We start from the raw sequence: 6,817 nt of genomic DNA on the forward strand, positions 1-6,817 counted from the left end.
TACTCATATATTTCGCTTTCTAGATGACACCTTGGAACCTGTCAAACCATGAACTTGGCTACAAAATCGTATATTAGCTGCAGAATCACTGCAATTTGGTAGCTGAAGTAAACATTAAACTTAATAATAAAGAACATTATCAATTTATGAAATAAAATACAATTGAATACCTGCCATATCATAATTCTTGTGATTTCATGCCCAATGTGTGATTATGAAGGTAAAAAAGAAATAGATAGAGTGAAAAAGGGTGTAAAAATAAAGTGATTGTGAGGCTCAACAATATGCAACAACACGTAAGCATTTGACATACATAAAAAACACATAACCAATCATACTCTCATGACGACACATTCCACAACAATACCATCAACCTTCACATGGCGACATCACTACAACCATAACCAACATCATGCATATGCAACAAGCACATAGACCACAAGCATGAGAACACATATGAAACGAACATGAATGAATGACCAACACACCGCAAATCCAGTATAAAGGGTGAATCGTGCTCTGATGCCACTCTATAACACCCTCCTCCCACATCTACCCAAGTAACTGGCCAACCGGGGTAAACATGTGACGATAGGATACTATGATCTAATTCAGCCTCCTCGGTCACCTTAAGGAAGTGGAACCAACAAAACATAATCAAATAGACCATCCACACATCCTACATAACCTTCAGGAGCTACCTCACCTTTCCAGGTGACTAACTCCTAAGTCGACTCAACAACTCAAGGACCTACAGCCCCAGTCGCTCCCTTGCCAAGCCCTCCAAGAAACTGAGGGTCCCAATCGCTCCCATGAGCTTGCTTGAGTGCGACTATAGCCTTTTTATGCCAGTGTTATGCCAATGGCTGTGAGATTTAAGGCTAAATTCTAGGGCTAGGACGCGGTCACTGCCCAGAACTTCATGGAATTCACAGAAATGAGAAGAAAAATATAGACAATGATGCCAATGCAAATTCTTAAACAAGGACTTGATTGGACCCCTACTAGCCATGATAGACATTTCGTCAAACATATCACAATTGTGCATTCTACAAGTTTAAACAACATGTTTGAGCATAGGGGTCTCACAATTATCTCAAAATCACTAAGAAGCATTGGTACCTTATGACATTAGCTACATTATCATCTATTAGGTCATATATTCATTGCTCATTCATTCACAAATCAAAACATGATGACAACCATACATTTTTACTATCATATAACATATTCATAACCAACATATAAACAACATAAATAATGAGGATACAACAACCATTAATTCAACATATAATCCAATACATTTTATCATAAAATACCAAGGAAAGAAACTCTTATTATGGGACTACCATAGTTCCACCCGACCATAGATTGGCTGAGCCAAGTCTCTCTTCATCCAATCACCCATGTTCCATAGTCCAAGCATGAATGTGGGACTCAAACCAAAAGAACCGACCAGGGCTTCCCAAGGATAAACCACCTCACCCTCACCAATAGAATCATGATTTACCATAATCCTCATCGGATCACTAGGCCATAAACAAGCATGGATGCCACTCGATTTCCCCACCTACACCGTGAGGAATTTTCTTGTCTCCTAGTCTCTAGGCTTTACCACAACCCACAATCCTATCCAGGGGTCACTAAGCCATAACTGAGACACCACCCTCCAGGCTTTACCATATATTTTGCCATTCACCGGCAAGGATTCCTAGTCTTGATCAAGGGCAACCACCTATAGGCTTTACCATATATCCCGCCATTCACTGGTCGAGGATTCCTAGGCCCAGCGAGGCACACAATACCTGGCTTTATTGCAACCCATAGTCTTGTTCAGGGGTCACTAGGTCAATGGATTTACCGCAATCCACAGTCTGGTTCGAGGATCACTAGGCCATGTGTTCTTTATTTCAAACATCCACCTCACTTAGCTTCGACTTCAGTTCAACCAAAACATGAGAACCCCATCTTACCATGGCTATCTGGAAATGGCAAGGCAAGGCTAAAGAACAATGTCACACTTGGAAAAACCCATGCCCATGACAGAAAGAGAATCAAGAACACACATGCATAACTATGCATGCCAAATCTAGCAAGGAAATCACACATGAAAACTAATACCTGCAAGTAAACCTGATGTAGCTACTTGATACTATTTTTCCTTGCTTGATCTTTTCTTCCTCTTTTCCTTCTTTGCCTTTCTTGATCCAATGTTGAAGTGCTCCTAGAAAAATCTAAGTGTCCAAGAGTGAGAGAGAGAGAGAGAATAGAGAGAGCTCCAAAATTGAACTGACGAAAGGTACCAATTGGTCCTCAGAAGCCTTTTTTTTCATGTGGTCTCTATTTTCTTCATTTTCACTTATTTCCTTCATTTTCCTCCTCACATGCAACTTGTGACCTTTCACATTCCTTTTCTCCTAATTTCCATTATTTTCATAAATAAATTGCCAAAAATGCCATTTTGCCTTTCCAAAGCCTTTGTCATTTCCTTTGCCAATTTCCTTATCCATAATAAACCAAATGAACACCCACTCTAAGATTTTTTTTCCCAACATTCATCCTTGGAATAAGTGTCTCATAACCGTGGTTATTATTTTTCCTTTATTAATTTTATTTATATGGAATTTTCATCGGGGTTGTTACATAGACCTTCTATCAGAATAAAAAAATTTGCAGGAAATAAAGATACACAAAACTTATCAAAATATGAGATGACTCTTCCATCCACCTTGTCTCTCCTTTGAATGAGTTTGCTGCCATCAAACAAGTCATCTTCTTGCATTCACTGAATGATGAATCAGAGGGAAAATTATGTCAACTCTAAAATTTATGCATACCTCTCCTCACAGAGTATTCTCCTCTTCCTTCATATGCTCCTTTCCTTTTTGTATCCATTCAGAATAATTAGGGAGGCTAACTATCTAATAGATTAATTTTCTTAGCATATTTTGTTATCATTTGGGAAAAGATAATTCTAAAGGAAATATTAAAATTTAATTTAATTTTTAATTAAGTTTTGTACATGGGGGACCCTCATATATTTTATAAAATTAGTCATTCACTTGTGACTCCTGACATATCATTTGCTCATAATAAAAATAAAAATAAAAATATATAATATGGAATCTATTTTTTCTCCCATGTATGTCATCAATAAAGTGTGTGTGAAGATAGTAAAGCATCCATATAATATAACTATGTGCCTCATAAAAGTAGCCATCATATACAACTGTACTATAAAAATAATCCTTGTGCCTCCCATCCTATGAAACACAAAAGAAAATGTATGCATCATGAAAAATATCCATCATACATAATGTTTCCTTGAAAATCCCTTGTATTTCCCATCAAAATATGCATGTGAATGACCGTAAATCTCAACATATAAATATAACAACTTAGCCATAATATATCAACACATATCTCCATTAAACTACATGCCATCTACCATAAATATTTCAATATATAGTGTTGTCATTAAAAAAGAAAAAACATCATGCTAAAACTATACTGTGAAGTAGTGCTTAAAGTGTGCCAAAATCTAGAACTATTGTGTTGATAGTGCATCATATACATATGTTGTGAGAAAAATAAAAAAATTGTCACTATGAAACACATGCTAAAAAGAAAAGTGTATGCATCTCAAACCATGTAAACTATGAAAGCTCAAGATCCTTATGTATCTTCTTGCCTTTGTTGTTCTCTCTCTTACCCCAAGAATGTATTTCGAGGGACATATTATTTATAGAGTTTTCCCTCTTTTCACTTTTCTCTGCATTGGAGGTATGCCAGTGGGATGACGTGGCTCCAGATGAAGAGTGATCAGGGGTTGCAAGAGGGGGATGAAGCTTATCAATGACAAACTCAAGTGATGGTTGCAAAGGCTCATTATGTGGCAATATCATAGCCTATGAAGCTACATAGGATGCATATTGTGTAGAAGGTGAGTGTGAATATGAGTGATGGGAAATGGAGGACCATCTTGCATATCCTGAGAGATGCCCAATTGGATTTTCCGTCCCATCCATTAAAGGTAAGAAGTTACATTGTGGATCTAAAGGCTATTTTGGAGGCAACTTTATAATGTTTGGATGCAGAAGAGGAATATTTTGTGAAGGTTGTGTGAATGGTTGGGGTTATAGAACTCCCAAATACAAATGTCTATTTTGTGTAAGTTTATTGAGGAATTCCTCAGAGTCAACACCAATTTAATGGAGAAATCAATCCTCTTGTTACGTTATTGTTTCCAAATAACATTTCCCGATCTTCCCTGGCCCCCTTTTGTTATTATAACACCTCCTTCTATGAAAGCTCATGATGCATGTATAGTATCCCATAATAAGACGTATTTAAATGGTTCTCTCCATGTAAGTGCATATACTAGCAAAGCATGTCAATTTTTAGAATAATTATTTTTGCAGATGTTATAAAAAAAAAAAAACAAACAAAAAACAAAAAACTCACAAGGAAATGATGAAAAAAAGGGAAGGTAAAAAACTCATGCATGTTGGGAAAAAAGAAATAAACAGAGGTGTGCCATATCATGAAAAGGACAATGGAATATGCTATTAAAATTTTGATTTACAAAGGCTACTTTAGGAATAGATACTTCATAATGGTTTTCCGCATGTCATCATGTCCCCTATTATGCAACGAGTCAAGAAACATATATCTCATTAAACATATACATCTTATTTTGACAATGCATTAATGATTTTACTATGCATATGACAATATGACCTCGAGCAAACATGGAAAATATATAAATATATGCCACATTTGACAACGAGTATATTATCGTAGAGCCACAAAGTTTTATCTCAAGACTGATGACAAGTCAATGATGTTTTTTTAGCTCGAAAAAGGATCCCTTTTATACATGGTATGAGCTTTGAATTAATGTGATACCGAAATGGGGGGGGGTGCTCTTATATGCCAAGAAGAATTGATTGATTTTGAGACACAGTGTGTCATACTATGAAAGGGCCTTATGAAAGCTATAAACCATTGTTTTGAAATGATTACTATATTATTCAAAACTATGTATCAATTCTTAAAATCATTTAAGAAAACATGGGCAAAGTAGTTTCATTTGTCATCATATATTGGATTCACATCAGTTTTGTGCAACAATGGGAGCTTCATATGTGAGAATGAAGACCACATAAAAATAAAATGTACATCATGGGTGGAAGCCATACTATCTAGATAGAGTTGTGGGGTGGTTAGGTTGTAATTCAAAACTTGATGACGAGTTAGTGGTGACTTTCAAGTTGTGGGGTGGTTAGGTTGTAATTCAAAACTTGATGACGAGTTAGTGGTGACTTTCAAAATTTTATGACATCATTATCATTAGTTGACTCGGGATGAGAGAGAAGCATAATCCTATGCTAAGAAGTAGAAGATGTCAACTATGGGAAAATGAGTATTTATACAATTGATTTAAAATAACAATGTTTGGACGGAATAAGCCCCTTTTGTGTTTTTGCAAAGGAGGAGGGGAGAAGCAACATCAAGTTGATTCGGAGTGTCATAGTAATACAAAAAATAATGATAGATTTCATCGGCTAGATAAAGATTCATAAACTAAGATGAAATGCCACTTATTTATGAAAGAAACTTAGACTTTCAATAGTGTTGGGACCAGTGGGACATGTATAAATTATGGTGGGGCTTTTATATATATATATATATTACTTTTTTTAATTAGAGCTTAAGAGGTATTTATTCATGCCACATTCCATATATAGATGAATATCAATGGTTTATTATATCACGAGTGGGTTTTTGATTAATAGAAAAGGACGATGAGGTGGGATGAGTAGGAGGAAACATTTCATGGTCACAATTTTCTGGCAAGGAATTGCAAAAGGAGCTACAAAATTTGACTAAAAAATGAGTCTAAATATTTGTATATCTGCAAGGAGACATGGCTTAATCTTCAGAATTGTGCATATATAGGAGGTTGGATGTTTTAAATACTAACCATTCTAGAAACAATGCTGCAAAGACAAATACTCACTTCATGTGTATGATAAAAGACCTGATTAGTAGTTCATGGTATAAGAAAATAAATAATATAAAAGTTGAAGGTTGGCAACATGCGCCATACCTCTTGTTTCAGACATACAAAGCATTAAAAGACACAGAGAAATGGAAGGGGAAAATGATGGAGGGATTAACCTTTATTCATAAATAGTAACAAGCTTGAATACTGTCGATGTTTTCCATGTCCAAAGGGGACAGAGACATACATTTTATCAAATCATCCTTTAAAATGGTGATGAGAGGTAGTTCCAGGTAGTTACCACAGCTGATACGACCTTTCTTTGCAACAATTTTGCCAGCATTTTGCTAATGTTTAGTTCCAAAATTGTATTCACTATCTGACTAGAATGAAACTATAATAACCCATAGTTGACTTTCCATGTAAATAAAGTAAGACCAAGGTTATGGGACACATATTCTAAGTTGAATGGTGGGAAACCATTATAGTGGGCATCACTTTTGGTTTAGTAATGGTTAAAAATGGCAAAGGCATTGGTAAAGGCAAAGAGACAATAAATATCATTTAATTATGATAATAAAGTAAAATACAAGAAAAGGAAGGCGAAGAGACACAAATTTGCATGCAAGGGAAATTAGAGGGAAAATGAAGGAAAATAAAACAAAAATGGGGCATCAATGATAAAAAGGCATCAGAGAATTAGTTCAAAGCTTTTGGCTTAGCCTTTGATCATTACAACTTTAGTCAATCAATTTTTGGTTTTCTCTTTCCACACTCTCATTCTCTCATACTCTTGCACACTTAGATCAT

Source organism: Pinus tabuliformis, chromosome 4_1 (genome assembly GCF_031772625.1).
Source record: "Pinus tabuliformis cultivar Carrire ecotype Pingquan chromosome 4_1, CPIR1, whole genome shotgun sequence".
NCBI classification, from domain to species: domain Eukaryota; kingdom Viridiplantae; phylum Streptophyta; class Pinopsida; order Pinales; family Pinaceae; genus Pinus; species Pinus tabuliformis.